The sequence below is a fragment of the Stegastes partitus genome, unplaced genomic scaffold, assembly GCF_000690725.1.
Source record: "Stegastes partitus isolate 25-593 unplaced genomic scaffold, Stegastes_partitus-1.0.2 Scaffold969, whole genome shotgun sequence".
In the NCBI taxonomy this organism is placed as follows: domain Eukaryota; kingdom Metazoa; phylum Chordata; class Actinopteri; family Pomacentridae; genus Stegastes; species Stegastes partitus.
In genome coordinates this window covers 174611-192807 of record NW_007578700.1, presented here as the reverse complement: position 1 = coordinate 192807, position 18197 = coordinate 174611, and the positions used below count along the sequence as shown (strand labels likewise).

Genomic DNA, 18197 nt, shown 5'->3' with positions numbered 1-18197 from the left:
GTGAACTTCCAGGGCAGGCTGCAGAGTCTCTGTCTGTCAGAGACACATCAAACGAATCCGTCACGGTGAGCACAAGACTCACCAATCGTCCAATCAGAGCTGCTCCCCGTTTTGGACTTTCTGGCAAACGTCCAGGCTGGTAGGGACGATAATGTAGACCAATGAGATAACTGGATGTTCCTGTCAGGACGCTGCTTTATGGAACTTGAAATGCACCAAACGCCTCCAACACTTCCTGCTCTACCTCTTTGCAGATTTTGCAGAGTTTTTTTTAAAAAATGCGGTCGGCGTGTGTAATCATCACTTTCCTTTCACATCGCAGCGCTACACGTCTTTATTTATTTCTCTGCGCATTAGCCCGCGTAACCTCGTGGCCTCGCTGTTTACTCGAGGGACCTGCGGTTGCTTTGTTAAGAGGAAATAGGAAGATGCCGGCTGTTGCTTCATTGTTGATGCATGTGCACCTCCTGAACTTCCTCAAAGCCTCGGCGTGGGGTGCTTTTTCTTCTTCTCTGTAGGTGTTGCTGTGTTTATGTTTGCACAAGTCGGGGGTTTTTTTTTTTTGCTGTTGTTGTTATTTTAAAGTGTAATCTCCAGTGGGAGGACCCAGTTGGTTCTACGGGTCAGCGCAGGCCGAGCACACGGTCCAGACACACTGAACCATATTGTATGACACTGCGGCCGGCTCGGCTTAGATGCTCTATATGAGATAGCTGTTCAGTCGGTGCAAATATAGCACGAGCATGTGATCGAATGCCACACTCACGCGACTGAAACCCAACAGGACGCCCATCAGCAGAGCTTCACACGTACGCTGCAGAACACACTCAAGACAAACGCACATTCCCGTCATATTCTACAGAACATCAGGGATGTAGGAGACGCCTGAAGGCATCGCTGGTGATACAACTCTGAGAGGTGTGGTCGAAGCAGCAGATGTCTTCAGTTCTACTCCCTTGTGTACGTTTTTTTTTAAAATTTGGTCCTGTCACATTTTTTACTCAATGTGCACCTTTATGGAAACAGAAGCCTGGAAGTAGAGAGAACTTCCAATTACCTTTTGTCCAGTATGACACCGTTATAGTGTCTTAAATCATTTAAAAAAAAACTCAAGAAGAATGAAAAACGAAAGTTGAATTTCTTGGATTGTTTATTTTACATTTTATTTAATAGTCCTGAGTGCTTACAGGTGCTACCAATACTGTAAAGAAGAAGAAAAAAGAAAGCAGTGGCTCTACATCCTCTAGATATTTTATCTATCGAGTAGTCGTATCTTCGCTTAGCAAACACTGCCTGCAGTTCAGTCGAAAACTCCCTGAATTTTTGTCACGTGACTGTTTTTCACACCTGACCCGCTGAAGGCTTCACCGTTGCATTGAGAAGTGTAGAATTTTTTGGTTTTGGCAGAATCTGATTCGAGCAAACTGTTTATTTTTGGCGAATTTTTAACCAAGGCGCGTAGAATGCACAGATTTTGGCGAATTATCAGGATTTCTTAAGCTCAGATTTGGTTAATTTTCCAAACAGAGCCACACGTCAAACACGAGCAGTTCAAGGGCTGTGAGAAAATTGGAAATCTGAGTTTTTTTCTGTTTTTGCAGTTTCTTTCTGAGATGAGTGGTGTAATTTAGAGATTTTTAAAAAGCTCGTCCACCGCCTTCGTCAGCCTCCAGGTTCATAATTCCGGTTTTCAGCTCGAGATAACCCGACGTCAGGATGCTCTTCATCAACCAGCATCCTCTTACCCGTGAATTAGCATTTCGCCGACGCTGAGCCGCTGACAGCCAGAGTGGTGGTTGTGTTTTTGTAGGTCAGCCACTCCTGCCGAGCCGGTACCAGCTGGGCGACGGTGCTGAGTGCCCGACAACCCAGCGCTGGTTAACCACCTGTCACGATCCTGCCTGGAAAAAACTAACTCAGAAGTTCCTTTTAATATCACCAGTCTGGAGAGCATCGTTTGTCGCCTCGTCCCTTTTCCTTCCCGCCGAGCTGCCTCCCTCCTCGTCTTCTCTTTGCCCACACAGGCCTGCAGGGGAAGAGCCCTGCAGCTAATTAGAGACTTGCCAGTGGAATTCCTCCGCGACAAAAGGAGCTATTCATGTCGGCAAGATGGTGAAAAGGCTTCGCTGGCAGCGGCGATAGCATTGCTCCGAGTTAGCAAAATGAAGCGCTTTGAAGCTCGTCCTCTTGTACAGACACCCGGCCACTTGACTCTTTTTTTTTTGCTTCTGTTTTTGCCGTCTATCATCCTCGGCCGCTCCGTCGCAGATTGTCAGCGCCGAGGCTAAACGCTTGACCTCCCTTCTTAGCATGTTGTCTTCGGCGTGTTGATCCGGTGTCTCCACGGCGTATATTCTTTCAATGCTCTTTTTTTTTTTTTTTCCCCAAACAGACACAATCCATCTCCCCGCCTCGCCGTTAATCCACTGTCTTGATTGCGAGCCTCAGAAATCCTTTGTGTAAACTCCACAGATGACCTCCGCGGCCCTCATCCATTAGCAAAATTAGTCATGTTTAGAGGCTCCTTCTTTGCACCTCAAACTATCCATCCGTCCTTGCAGCTTTTCTACTGCTAGGGGGGGAAATTGATTCTTTGCATCCAGGCCGAGGCAGGAATTCCCCCTTCCACGCGAAGCCACACATGTCATCGGGGCTGCATTAGAGAGCCGCTGCGTTTCGTCGTGGACTTTTTTTTTCTCCTGAATTATCACTGGAGAAAATTGATTGTGAAAGTTTGTTCTTGACCTTGGAAACAGCAATTGATCTTCCGCAGCATATGGAGTTTCTCCTCGGTGGAAAACTCTGCAGAGAGAAACGTATTAGACGGACCCTGACCCAGGAGGTATTTGTCAAACTGAGAAGTCGTTTATGGCTAATACGTTTTTTTTTATTTCATCAAACTTTTCCCAGAACTTTCGATCACATTTGGCGGCTCAGAAGAAAAAAAAAAACTCGTATGTGGGTTGATTTTTGGGGGTTTTATGTCAAATTAAGGAGCTGTTAACGGGTAAATAAGCAGACAGGATTTCCTGTTTTTAGAAAAATCTAGTGACACTTCCTAATTTGACAACAAACTCCCATCAGCATATAGGAACACACACACATAAATGCATTTCCTCTGGCATTTCCCGTCCAAAGGGGCTGTAAAAAGCTTAACGGCTTCCTTTTTCCCTTAACCTCTAAAGGCTCTTTCGGACGGAGGCGTGTTTTCCCGTCCTTTCTCTTTCTCATTTTCACGGATTCCTTCACATTTTCTGTCTCTTCCTTTCATCTCTGTTCTCTTTTTTTTTTTTATCCAGACACAAGCTCGTTCACATTCTGTCACTGGTGCGCTGTTTACTCGAGTAGTCGGTGGTAATAAAGCGTAACGGACATGTGCTGCGGAGCCACAATCGGCTTTTTGTTTTCGCGTTAAGGAGCAGCTGAAGCCCAAAGGTGTGCAGAAGCAGATGATTATCGTTAAACTGAATCGTTTCTCTTTAGCATAAAAGCTGAACTCTGCTCAATTTTTCCTCCTCCCGCCAACCCTCTGTGGTCTTGTAGCTGTTTTCGGAAAGGTGACGAGGGTGTTTTCTTTACAATAATTAGACCAGATAATGTGAAATGTAACAGTGGGCTTAGCCTGTAAAATCTGCTCGTTAATTAAGATGCTGCTGTTTTAAAATTCCTGGCGAGCGTTTGTGTGAAAAATGGAAATAAGAGCGCAAATGTGTATATAAAAACAAAGCAGTAAGAATGTATATAAAACGGCTTAACGGTGTTGAAACCTGCGTTTACTGACTGTACTGGGCGTCCTGCGCTACAGCTAAAGACCCTGTATAAAAGGGTTTTTACTTTCTAGTTCATTTATGGGCTACATGGTGGAAAGAACTCAATTTAATTGTGAAAATACCCAAATCCTTACCCTGATACGCGTCCTGTCTAAACATACTGATAACGATAGGTGTGCGAAACCGTCAACGTCAGGAGAAGTAAAGTCATAACGAAAAGCCAGAACATGGACCTTAAAGTTTTCAGAGATTTTTTTTGCATTACATTTTTAAAAAAGTAAAATAAAAAGCTTTTACGACGCCGTTTAAGGCAGCGCAGGATGTGGAAGGAAAGTATACCTACCTTCACACGTCACAACACCTGTTTATGCAGACTGTAGACGCTGCTGTTTATTCATGGATAGCTCTTGTTTTTGTTGTTCTAGTTTATTTCTCTGCTCTTCAACTTTTACCTTGTTCTTATTTTAGTACTTTTTGTTTTCTTCTGATTACTGTACGCAGAGAGCTAAGACTCACCGGAGGCAAATTCCGTGTTTGTGTGTTCAAACTTATAAAGTTGATTCTGATTTTAAAAGTGCAGCAGGACTTCGGTTGCGCAATTTAATTCCCGGCTTTCACTCTTTCTGCATGAATTTAGTTGCTTATTTACGTCTGTTGTTGTTATTTTGCAAATTTGTTAACGCCTGATTTCTAAGTTGTTGGCACCGGGATCCTTCTGCGTGGAGTTTGCATGTTTTCCCCGTGCAGCGTGGGTTCTCTACGGGTTCTCCGGCTTCCTCCCACACAGTCCAAAAAAAACATGTTGAGGTTAATTGTTGATTGTAAATTGTCCGTAGGTGTGAATGTGAGTGTGCTTGGTTGTCTGTCTCTAAGTGTAGCCCTGTGATAGACTGGTGACCTGTCCAGGTGAACCTGCCTTCACCCTGAGTCAGCTGGGATAGACTCCAGCCCTCCATGACCCTAGTGAGGATTAAGCGGTGTATAGATGATGGATGGATGATTTCTAAGTCTGTTAGCTAAAAGGTTAAAACAGTTGTCTTGCTGAATTTCAGAAGAACTTTGCCATAAAAGCAATCGCACTTGTTTGACGTATATTTGAGGGCTTGTCGCACTTTTATCATCTATCTCATATTCTCGATGTTTGACGTCGCCGTGTCAGTCGGCGAAATGTTTTGCAAAGTCGGACGTGTTTGCTGCTTCGGTTTGCGTCTTTAGAACGTCTTTTTTGTTGAAGACGGGCTTTCCGTAGAATTGATTGTCGACTGATTGTTGGGTATGAGTGAGATGAATTATATTTTGCTTTGTGCATCTCTACTTTGTGGACGATTCATGACTTGTATTTGCAGCTGTGTCCCTCGTTTTGTCAGCTGTGTTCTTATATGAGATTCCTTTTTTTTTTTTTAAAGGGGGTTTTCATGCCGTCTATATGCCTGCAGGGAGAGGAAGCAGATTTCCTCACAAACACTGGCTCATTGTGGCGCATTGGCTACGACCGCTATTTTAAAATAGTTCCTTCGTTTTTTATTTACTGAAGACAAGCTCTGTCCTTATGCTTCCAGTCTAAAAAAAAATAGTGTTTGGACTCAACAACAACAGCAAAACAGATAAACGCAACCATTTGCATCAATCGTTTTGACGACTTCTGATGAAATTATGTTCAACCTACCTTGAGTTAAGAGAATTTGCCTTTTCTCTACAATCAAAGGATGTTAAAATAAAGGGGGGAGACGTGAAATCTAGAAGAAAAATGAAGTTATCAAGCTAATTTCTTCAGTTTTAAATCAATTAATGCACACAGTGTGAAGTTGATGCAGCTAACGGCGCTATCGCGTCAGCACAGCCCATCAAAAATAATGTGTCCAAGTCAAAATCAGTAGTTTTATCTTGTTTTTAAGCTAAGGTCACTTAAATTGCTTTATAGAGCGCAGGCTATGCTAAGCTAAGCTAACCACTTCATAAAAACATAACAATGATGTTGGTGTTTTCATGTTATTATTGGAAAAGCAACCAAAAATGTTAAACTATGCCTTTAACTTTACTGATATTTGGCAATTTAGCACAGCTAGCTTAGCATTCATCTGTTTGCATGTGCAACCTGAGCTGCACGCTTCAGTCTGCACCTGCATCAGAACCGGAGGCTGCATGAGGACACCAGTGCATGACTGCGACACATAAATGTCTGGCTTTCATGTCCGAGGTAAACAGGCCGAGACTCCGTAGGGAGGAACTAAAAAAAAAAAAGAAAGACAAACAAATGGGAGCTAAAGTCAGAAGGTAGAAGCAGAAACGACAAAAGGTGGACGCAATGTGACAAACGTGAGCAGCGGAGGGGTAAAAAGGGAACAAAAAAAGTAAAGTGAGAAGGGAGGAAAAGACGAAGGGAAAGGAGTCAACGGAGGACAGAGGAGCGAGAGAGGAGTGAGCTTGAGGAATGAGGACAGAGGGGATTTCAGGGGAAGGAGGGGCTGCTGGCCTTTGTACTGTATGGCCTTGTTTGTTTTCTATACGCTATATCCCTCCCTTCCTCCTTCCTCCACCCTCTGTCTCACAGCCGCCCTAACAATCCTCTGTTTTATTCCTTCCAGGGCGGAGACAAGGCGGGCTACGCCACCACGCAGGAGGCCTGGGGAAATCATTAACCGCACACACCACACATACAGTATGACCGGTAGGTTCCTCCCCGTCTTCTCTCACATGTTTAATAAAAGCCAGTTTATCACAGAAAAAAAAAAAGAAAAAAAGAGCGCTGGGTTGTTGTCGGCGCTGCTCGTATAGAAATCCATTATCTAATCGTAACAGTGATCTGTCACACAGCACATACGCCCTCGTGGACGCTCGCTCGCTCTCTGCCGGGCCGACTACAAGGAGGTAGTTTCCACTGAGGAACGGAGGGCCGTGCTCCTCTCACTTTCCAAAGTCCTGTTTGGAAACGTTTAAAGTTTCCTGCTCATTTACTCGCTAATTAACAGTGTGTCCAACAATGTGAAAATAATTGGAACCAGGATCGCTTGTAGTGATGATCCTACACGACTTCCTCTCACCTTTATGTGGCTCACTTTTACTATTAGCTGTGTTTATGCTCACTGAAGGTGCATCATTGGGGATGAAAATGCTTTTTTTTTTTAATAATAGTAATTTACATCATGTTTCCGATGTCAGCTGAAAGAATAGCTGCACCTTGCCCGATTGAAAGCTATTTTTTCTGCCCTATATAATAGCAGTTTTAGGGATTTATTAACGAAATGATTAATAATTTAAGACGACATTAACTGCTAAGGCAGAAGATGAAGATCAGCTGTAGTACCTGGTTGTTCCACCAGGTGGAGCCTCTTACAGTTTAATGCTCAGACTACACCTGTTTGCAAGCAGAGAGCATTTTTGGGAGTTTAATTAGCAACGTGCACCATGACAAAGTCTTCTGTGGTGGTTAATGACAACAGGCTGTCTGTAGCTGAGAGCCTAGTGGTATTTATCTGCGTGTCCATGGTTAGAAGTAGCTTTATCAGCATGTAGAAGATCATCCAGTGTACCTTATTAGTTCTAATAAATAACCAACTGCACATTGATAAAGCTGCCGACTTTCGGTTAAGTGATTGTTTTAAAATGTGCTTGTTTTTTCTTCTTTTTAAGGATTTTTGATGGTTGGCAAACAGCTGGTTTAGTTTCTTTTACTGTGTTTATTACAGCTAATGCAGCGTTTACCTCCAACTTAGCTGCCTAGTTTACTTGCTCCAAACTGGTTATTGTAAAACAAGCCTGATTAGCATTTCCTTTAATACATTTTCTGCATCTTTTTAAGTGTTTGTTCCAATTTGGTTTGACCATTATATGGAAACACGGCTAACGGCTGCCACAACATGCAGCTGTAAAACAAAAAACAACCCAGTTTACACAAACTGCTCTGTAGATGTTACCTTCAGAAGCTGGTTGAGACCAAAAACGGAGCTAAAACACGTACTATTAGATAGACTCGCCACATGGAAATCAACAGCACTCTGTATTTGTGTATTTACACGTCCAGCAGAAGCCGTTTCCTGTTGTTTAACTTAACATTGTGTTCCCAGTGTGTTTCCACTGCCCCCCCCGTTACTGTACGTTTAAATCCAGAGGTCTGTACTGTGACGCAGGATTCGTGGTTTAACTCTGGGTTTTTCAGGTCTGTAACGAAGGTTCCCTAACTCACGCTGCTAGCCAATTCTGTAGCAGGTTACGCTCGAGATAACAGATCAATGCGTATGAAAGCGCCTCCTACTGACCGATCAATCCTCTTGGCGTGGATCCCGCGGAGCTGGATAGTGAGAGCGTCTCTCGGGAGGGAAGGAGTTTTTATAGTTAACCTTTTTCTTTCCTCGACGAGCACAAATGTGAGAAATATGGATTCTCGGCGGAGGGAACTCCAGTCGTCCTTTATGTGTTATTTTTTCCTGTCGACTCCGAGCAATTTCGTTTTCTATAGGCCTTTGTGTGGCGCGATACAGTCCTGAAACAGAGACTGATAAAGCACTAGAGCCCCGTAGTTGTTGACCTCATAAGATCTGCTTTAAGCCTATATACTGGCTTGAATTTTTTATATGAATAGGGAGGAAACTGTCTTATTCTACTGGATCTAAGCAGCAAATTTAGTGGAGTACACAGTTGTTGTTGTAGACAGTGTGGAATTTACGCCACGTTCAGGTGAACAGATTCAGAAGTCCTGGTCGACTTGGGAAGCTGGTAACCAGTTTAGCATGAATGCAGCTGTTGGGTTTACTTAAATAAATGAAATACAGGCCGCCCCAGCATAAACTCGTGGAGATTTTTTGCTCTTGCATGCATCCTGGGAGAACCATCTGCAGACATTACTCACAGGTGAACATTATTATGAGCTCCTTGTTGCAGAAAAATGAAGCGTGAGATTGAAGTTTTGTCTGTTTCACTCATCTGCTCGCTTCAACGTATCGTCTTTCCAGCTGCGACTCCACGTCGTGTCTGTAGAAGTCTGGACTCGTTGGAGGGTTTTCCTAGCGCTGCAATGGGAGCGCTGTTTTCAGGAGCTTTCGTTGATTTGCTCTGACAACTTTTCGCACGTTGCCCGAGGACAGTCGACTCTGCTAATTATCTGTGCTCGGCTCCGATGTGCTAATATTGAACTAGAACTTTCTTTTTTTTTTTTTCACATCTCGAGCCAAATCAGGAATCTTGCACCAACAAGCGCTCGACGCCACGTCACAATAAAGACGGCTGACGTTACGTAACCGAATATTAACGAGTCGGCGCGGGCTGACTGATGGCTGTAGATCGTTCCTGTTAGAATATTCATTTGTCAGAGGGATGAGGGGCCGGAGAGATTTGACATTTGTTTTCGCATCCCGCCTGTGTGATGATTTATTTACCCTCCACGCTGAGTGCAGGCATCATCCCTCTCTGCGAACTGTGTCTCGGCACAACGACGGAAACGACTAAACGCATGCAGATGTCTTCATTAAGCCACCGTGCTGGAAGTGACTGGAATGCCTGAAGGAGTGCTTTTTAATTCCGTGTCGTTCGCTCTGACTTTCAGCAGCAGCAGCAGCACATTGCGCACTACTTTCGCCACTGATCCGATGCAGGTCATTTGTTTTTGACACTTCAGTCTCACACCTTTGAAGGTTTTAACTCCTTAAAGCCAGACGGATGCACTTTGCATCCAAATTTGCATCTTGTCTGAAACACTCTGAGTGTTTATCGCAGCGACGGGCAGCACATATCCAATCAAACCGCATGACGATAGTTGCTTGTCCGTGTGGCGAAGTTTCGGTGAGTAGAAATTATTTTAAATTTCAAATTAACACCAAACGAGATCGTAGTCCGTTTACACACCCGTAGCTGTTGTTTAAAATACTCGATATGCGAATATCTAGATACGTCTGTGTGGCTCAATGATGTGTTGATATCACATCACAAGACAGAGCGGCGCGCTGAGAGGGGCAAATATTTGCCACCTCTGCCAATAAAATAATGAGTTATTTCCAATTAGCACATATTTTCCCCCCATTTTCTAAGTCATAGCAGATTCCAGAAAATCTCCCCTGAACATTTGTGAGCAGATATCTGAACTGTTCAGCATTTCATAGTGAGATACACGCAAAAAATGTGAGAAATGTTGTTTTCCTAATAATAAAAATTTGCATTTTTATAACATAACGTCGGAAGATCTTGACTGAAAAAAACAAAACAATGTTTTGTTATTATATCACAAGAAAGAGTGGAGGGGTGAGAAGGGCAGATGTTTTCCTGCTTTGCCACCTCTGCAGGTATGTGAATAAAATAACGAGTTATTGCCAATTAGCACATATTTTTCCTCATTTCCTACATAATGCAGTGTCCCACCGTCGTGGTGCTGATGCTGCCAGAATCCAGACAAACTTCCCTGAACGTTAATGAACAGATATCTGCCAACATTTAAGGGTGAGACACATGCAGAACTTAATAAACTTATTATGCAAAATGGAATTTAACTCAAAATGCAAAGACGAATATTAAAAAATATAGTTTTATCCTATGAAATGGTGGAAGATCTTGACTGTTCTGGGGGGAAAAAACAAAATAATAATAATTTTTGGACACTTTAGTTCATGTTATTTCCAATTAGCACGTATTTCCTCAAAAGATAACGTCCGAAAGAAGCATTTCTGGTGAGAGACATGCAAAAACGTAATAAATTCATGACGCAAAATGGTATTTAACTTGAAATGCAAAGACAAATATTAAAAACTGTAGTTTTATCCTATAAAATGGTGGAAGATCTTGACTGCTCTGGGGGGAAAAAATCAAAATAATAATAATTTTTGGACACTTTAGCTCATGAAATAAGTCATTTCCTCAAAAGATGACATCCGAAAGAAGCATATTTTGGGTGAGATAAATGCAAAAACTTAATAAACTCATGATGCAAAATGGTATTTTACTCAAAGTGCAAAGACTAATATGAAAAATTGAGTTTTATCTTTTACATTGATGGAAGATTTTGACTGTTTTGGGGGTGAAAAAAGCAAAATTATAATAGTTTTTGGAAAATTTAGTGAGTGAAATTCTGAGTTAGCATATATTTCCTCAAATAATAGCATCCAAAGGGAGCATTTTTGGTGAGATGCGCGCAAAAACATAATGAATTCATAATGTGAAAGGTTTTTCTTTTGTTAAAATGTACAGGCTAATGTATGAAATCTGGATAGCATTTAAAATAAAACAAAAAAACAACATACAGCTTGTGATTATAAGACCGAGATAAGAACCTTAAAGTAAATGCAGTGAAAATACCCTGAAATAGCAGATCAACAAGCAACAAGCGAGACGTGTTTTTTTACATCTGAAATCTGAAAACTGACCATTTTATTAACCTTGTGATGGCAGCACCACGCAGCTCGAAAGAAACTGAGTTAAAATTTAAATTCTGTTTGTGTGACTTTGCACAAAACATCTTCTTCAGTACAAACTCTCCTCCCACAGCTGGGCCGTACAGGGGAAGCACATAATTGCGCTTTAATCCCGCTCTAAGTCCCTGCAGCATTAGGGAGGCAGCGGAGGCTCGTAATGCCGCTCGGACGCCGTGAGACGCAGTAACCCTCCGGAGCGGCTCGGACAGATGTTCGCCGGGAATGGCTTTGAGAGGAGCCAACCGATGAGGGGGAGGCGGCCGGGTAGTCGTGGTCGTGCACGTGGGGCGGCGGGGCGACAGGCCTGTTCGGGTATCACATCGGTGTTCCCTACGAGCAAAATGAGCGGCTCGTTCTTGGTTGTTGCCATGACGATGACTGCCCGACACCAGCGAGGTTGCTGTAAATATTTACCTGCGTGGTAGCTGGTCGTGTCGCCGTGGGTGTCGACCGTTGACCCCGGCGAAGTCAGAGAGGTGAGCGACCCGGTCCGACTAAAAGTAGCCTCAACCTGAGACGCCTTCACTTCACCTGTGATACTCATCAGTCTGCTGCCAAGAGTTTAAGCTACATAAAAACCACCTGGAGATGTCGTCGCTTATCTGGATTATTGATTTGACACCTTGTCTGTCTACGTTTATGTAATATTAACCAAAAAGACGGGACGTGGCTTCACCAACATTCATCACAAGTTAATGGGCCTCGTCGGGTCAAGTGGCAAAAACCAACTTGCAGGTTCAAAAGGCGTCTTAAATGTTTTGAAAATCGTCAAAATTAGACCCTTAATCAGAGCCAGAAGCTGAAAAACCGACATGTTTTTGAGCTTTCTGTTTGTGATTGAGCTGAGCGTGTGTGCTGTGCAGCTCGATTTGGGAAAATTAAACAAATTTAAGCTAAAAATCACTTTATTCTGTATGTTTCATGTAGAAATTCACCAAAAAATAAATTGTTCGCACTGACCAGATACTGTAAAAAATGAAAAATTGGAAGCTATGACTCATTTAGCTGCAGCCAACGGTCACATGTCAAATATTTGGGGAATATTTTGGCTAAACTGCAGCAGTATGGGAACAAATTAGAGCAATACGAGAGCAAAGTTACATGTATTTGATCGATAAAACAAAGGCAGAAGAGATTAGAGGAGCGAGATACATTCAACATGGGGAAACGTGTCGATTCGAGGTTTTGTAAAATGATGAACCAACTTTGTCATCCTGCACAAAGACGTGTTGGAGTCTTTGTGTTGCGGTGAATATGTCTGCATTAAGGATCTACGTTTACTGGCCTCGCTCGAGCTACAGAACACTGAGCAACTGCCACATGAAATGTAACTCTACACTTTCGGTCAGCAAAGGGAGCGTCTTCAATGTCATACTGTAAAGCGAGATGCCTCGGTGATTCATGACGCTTGTAAAAGCTGTAAAACGTGCCTCCTTGTCAGTGGCTGCGGCGGTGACCTTTTTCCAGGCGGCCCTTTTCTGTCATGGCGGCTTCAAAATATGCGCGAAGGAGGAGAAAATTTTAGCCGGGGTGGGGGGACGAGGAAAGTTGTTGAACGGGGCGAGCGGGACATTTTAGAAGGTGTGCCGAGCCCCAGGAAGTGAGTGTTTGAGAGCCGGGGCGGTGCAGACTCACACTTTAAGGTTCAGGGGTTGATGAGCGTGCATGTGTGGGCGGCGCTGCATGTGCACATGTGTTCACGGGAGCGCTTGTGTGTCTTTAAGTAGGAGACAGGCGGGGTGTTAGGCGGGGGCACCGGGAGACGAGGAGGTGGGATCAGTTTCCCATCACTGGGCTACAGGCGAGCATTCTTAACACCTCATAAATCTCACCTGCTGCTACGGGCATAGCCGCTGACATAGCCGCCGCCGCCGCCGCCGCCGCCGCCGCCGCCGCCGCGGTGCGTGCTCGCACACATGCGTGCGAAACCCTCGGCGAGCGTGCACGTTTCGGGCGAGCGCTCGTCGTCTGCGGCCCGAGAGGCGGTCATGTCAACAGCAGAGGTGAAATTGGAAAAGTAAAGTGATGTATAATCTGTCTGTTGGCGGCGTGCGCTGGAACAGAGCGGCTCTTATTAGAAAATCGTTGCTGTTTGGACAAAAGCGAAGACGTAACCGGAGTGGAAATAAGAAAATGTGACGTTGTCGGGGTTGAGTTTGACTTACTGAAGCCCCCTTGTGTGAGATGTCCTGTGATTTGTGGACGACATGTGCTGGAAAACGTGCAAAGCTGTTGTCAAGCTTCAGATTCTGGTCTTTAAGAAGTCGGATTCTGTTGATCTTTGTTTTCCTTCTGTTAGACTCTTTAGCTTCATCTTTCTGACGACCTTGTTGCATGACCGAGCGCCTTTTATTTTCTGTCAGACTTCTGTTTTAGTGCATTCCCGGGTCTTAATAATTAACCTTATAACGCTGAAATACGATAAACCGGACTTATCTTTAAAAATGCTGATAATGTTAAACTAATACCAGCAGGGTGAGAAAATGATAACAAATGAGAGGCGGAGCGAATCAATAACGTCAGACGAGAGGGGGAAAAAATAAAATAAATAAATAAAAATAAAAGCCAGATGTTGCAGAAGCGGTGACATTTCACCCAGCTCCTCCTCTGACATACATCAGAACAAAGTAAAGTTAATCGAGGCGGCATTGTAGGTCCAACGCAGTGAATTAATCTGCAGCACAGTAGCCCAAGTACGACTAATCCGTCTTCCAGCTCATCCTATTCCTCATCGCAGCGACTCACTGACTTTCACATCAGCCGAGTTTCAATCACAGTCCAAATCCGAGCCTCAAGTCTTTACACAAAACAATAGCCTTTTTTTTTCATATCATGTCCTGGTCTGCGGGGACCGTCTGTCCGTTTCACTCGTCGACCAGATGTTGCACGTTTATGAATTTAAAGCTGTGGTAAGCTTTTTTTTTTTTCCCCAAAAATTCCTTTCAGCTTGTTGTAATTTCTCAGGAAACTAGACTTCTGCAACTCCTCTTGGCTCCCTTTCCTTTGGCCAATCTGGGTCTTTTTCACTCACGTCAGGTCATTTTAGTAATAAAGAACAACTAAAGAAAGTAGGACGAAGCGGGGCGAGCAGGTTAAAAAGTTGTGCAGGTTTGAAATCCCATGTGAAGCCGCGACTAAATTACCTAAATGCACATTTCAATGATTCTGGGGCTGAGGAAGAATGTGACTGTCCTACATTACAGAGCGCTACACAACTGTCATGTTGAGCTTTAAAATGTAGATTTTTTTAAGACGTAAACTCACTAAATGAGTCTCAACGGGACCCGGAAAAGCAATTACGAGTGTGAAATTGTCAGAGAAAACTTCCCAAGCGTCACAATTTCTACCCGTTTTCTTCATCGCGTCTTATTGTTTGTGGCTTTGCATTTCACTGCACCTATCCAATCAGCATAAATACTCTTAAATCTGGAATATATAGTTAATTTAGGCTTTCTTTCAGCTAAATCTAAACAAAATAAGCAAAGAAATGGAGCGTGGGTGGAATTAAGGCGGGACCCAACGTTAACTCAAAGCAGCTGCAAACTTAATTACGCAGAACTTTAAGCCTTAATACAATTTACACAAACTCTTGCAAAGTCGTCATGAACAGCTAAATTAACTGTAGAGACCAAAACTGCTTTTAATACCAGGCTGTAAATGTGTTTATTTCTGCTGTAAAGTCGGACATTTTAACATGAGAGTCAATGGGAGTCGGCTCGCAGCCTCTAGTGGCCGTTCGAGGAACTGCACATTAGCTTCCTCATTTTTTTACCCTCGAAATGATCCCAAACTTTGAATTTTCCTGCTTGATGTATGTATTTCTAATTTTAAATGTAGTCGAGCTGTTGTGTTGCCTCTGCTTTAGGAGTTTGAGGTTGTTTTTTTTCAACGAACCAATCAAAACTTCCCGGTTGGGTCGGTTATTATGGGTCATCCCTGAGCTAGCTGCTGGTATGTACAAGAACAAACAGGGGATGTACGGTTCAGTTTGTAGTGGATTAATCCAATGCAATGTGCCTTATTTAACCTTTACTGTATATGTATATATTCTATCTGCATGGATTAAAATGTCTGGAACAGCATTTGTCCGGTTAACCCTTTAAATCTCATCTGCTTGCATCAAAATTACATGTTTGGATTCATTTATTTGACATGACAATAATCCCCTTTGGATTAGAATACAAAGAGGAATAGCTCCAGGTTGACTGAATTGGTTCTTTAGGTTTGCTTTGTCTGAAACACGCTGCAGTTTCAAGGTGGAAATGCTGCTCGTTTCACTCCTGCGTGCGCGGTAACGAGGTAAAACAAGAAACAGTTGTGGCCTTTAAATGAAATAAAGCGCTAATATGTTTTTTTGGCAGCGCGGCTCGTCTTGTGTGAACGCAGCCTCCAGGCTCTGCGCAGCCTGAACACTGCACATTTTCTGCTTGATTAAAAAAATCTATTAGCTTCAGCAGCATCTCTTCTACTTTCTCGCGTCGAAAAGCTGCAGCTGAATATGAAGCAAATTACCCAAATGCACCCCCCTCCTCCTCCTCCTCCTCCTCCAAATGTATAGGAAATTACTGGTATGGCTGTACTGAGAAGACGGCGATTACCGGCATGTGACATCAGGGCCCTTGGTTTGTTATCTCTGCTGTTGTTGGGAGTGTGTGCACTCAGTGAACCGCCGTATAGGACAAAATGCATTATAGCCGGAGCCCATTATACATATATATTCCCTGAGCTTTTGTACTTTTCCATCTCCTGCAGGCAGCTCCACAGGTGGCTTAATTCACGTGTACACCCTGCTGCAGACTCGCCTGACCTTATGTGTTCTTTGTGTCCCGGCGGCGGCTGCTGTGTGTAATGATTACAGTACTTTTTTCCCCCCTGAAAGTCTTAAAAGTTTGTCGGACTACTGAAGCGGCAAACGTCTCTCTCTCTCCCCGCAGGTGTATTCTGTAACACAAAGCCCTGATGTTAGATAGAATAAATAAAAAAAAGCAAACAGGACACACCTGTTGTGTCGTTTTTTTAATCCGGGGGAAGAATCGACTTGACTTTAAAGACAACATTAGCGGGTTCGGAGGGGTTTGTTTTTGGAAAAGCACGACAGGTAAGCTTCAAGGTAGGAGTCGGTCCGCCCGAGGGTTTCCTGGGAACAGAAGTGCATTCTTCACGTTCACAGAGGAGCGCTCTATTCGCTCGCTTTAACAGGTTCCTTGCAGAGGGTTGCTTTGTTTTCGGGCAGCGACCATTAGTTTGCTTTAGAGCGGCGCTCGCTCGCCTCCCTCGTCACGCTCACTCGCGGCGCAAGTGTGGAGAAGGGCAGCACATAGCGTTACCGCCACCCGCTCGTCTGTCCTCCTTTTTCACATGACGGTGCAGAACACACACTCGCCTGTGAAGCACTGAAAGGTAGAAGCCACCAGGTCGACGCTTCTGCACACTCCAGCTTCATTAGAAATGTTAATGCAAACAGCAAGAATCCTCCCCAATTTTGCATATATTTTGACTTTTTTCGAAGTTTAGGTGCATAAGCCTTTTTCAAAATAGCTCTGGTGTAGCCAACATTTAGCTCACATGACCTGTTTTGTTTTCTTCACCTTCGAACATCATGACGTGAAAGAATAACAACAACCTGCCCAGTTGAAAACAAACCCCAAACCCCTTGTACAGTCGTCATGATTACTTAAATTAGCTGCAGAGGCCAGAACTGTTTTCATACCAGCCTGTAAATGTGTTTATTTCTGCTGTAAAGTTGGAACATTTTAACATGAGAGTCGATGGGAGTTGACTCGTTTTTGAAACCAGCCTCTAGTGGCCATTCGAGGAACTGCAGTTTTTGAACGTCACGTCAATGCCAAACTATTGTTCATAGTTTTATGCGCAGTTTTATTAGAAACATTAATGAAAACAGCAAAAATAAGTAAATAGAATGGCCTAATTTTGCAAATATTTTGACTTTTTTGAAGTTTAGGCACATAAATATTCTTCAAATAAGTTCTGATGTAGCGAACATTTAGCTCACGAGTAATCTGCTATTTGTTTTTTGGGGGGTTTTTTGCCTTTAAATGTCTGTAAACGTGTTTATTTCTGCTTTAAAGTTGGAACATTTTAACATGAGGCTCAATGGGGAGTTGACTCGTTTTTGAAACCAGCCTCTAGTGGCCATTCCAGGAACTGCAGTTTTTTCACGTCACGCCAAAGCCAAATTATTTTTTTCTATTTTTTTCTTCTTCTTTGAGAATTTTTTTATCTGGTTTTGTTTCTGGCTTCTTCTACTCTGTTTATTACAGCTAACGTAGATTATAGCGCCACCTGCTCATGACAGGGTAAAAAAATTTAGCTACAAAATCATTTGATTACAGACGCATGTGAACACTGACATAAGTAATCATGATTTTTGTGACTTATTTTTCCTCTGTACTGGAAATTATTACCACGTTATGGCCTTTGAAAATACTATAAATGAAATTGCTTGAGAATAAAAGGCGATACAGTGATAATAAGTGGTCACAGTAGGTTGAAATTCATTTTCAGTGGGTTACAAGCCACACAATTGGCACCAAAACTTTGCAAAAACAAACACTTTTGACATAAACTAATGCCTCACATAAAGGGTGACTTAAGACTTACAGATACTGCTCATCAAGCTGTCCTGTTATTGGTTCTTTTTGATGTGTTATTGAGGAACCCCCCCTCAGAAACAAAGAACGACATTATTTAAATTTCCGTTCTTTCACGCTTCACTTTTAAGCAAAAAAACTGAATGCCAGACTTTGTATTTATCGTGTTTTTGCTCAGTTGCATAAAACTATTAATAGTTTTACACGAGAGCAACATCTGAGCGCTTGTTCGACTGCCAACACCAACGTTCAGTCAGAAGAAAGTTCAGCAAGACGGACTTTAACTGCAGCCCGCAAATCACTGAATATCTTTTTATCAGAGAGCTTTGAAACTGAATTTGTTGTTCTGACTCGCAACGTGGCTCGCAGGACCACAATTTACTAGAATCAGACAAAGTGATTTACAAAACAAGCTGGAGAAT

At 43.1% G+C, this 18197-nt stretch overlaps 1 long non-coding RNA gene across 1 annotated transcript in view; it reads left to right on the top strand.

Annotated features, from left to right (window-relative positions):
- LOC103366721 (uncharacterized) overlaps window positions 1–6478 on the top strand; it is a 93239-nt gene extending 86761 nt beyond the window's left edge. Inside the window, exon 3 of the long non-coding RNA XR_520681.1 lies at window positions 6356–6478. This is a non-coding gene — a long non-coding RNA (uncharacterized LOC103366721). The remainder of the gene's footprint in view (window positions 1–6355) is intronic.
- The last annotated feature ends 11719 nt before the right edge of the window (window positions 6479–18197 follow it).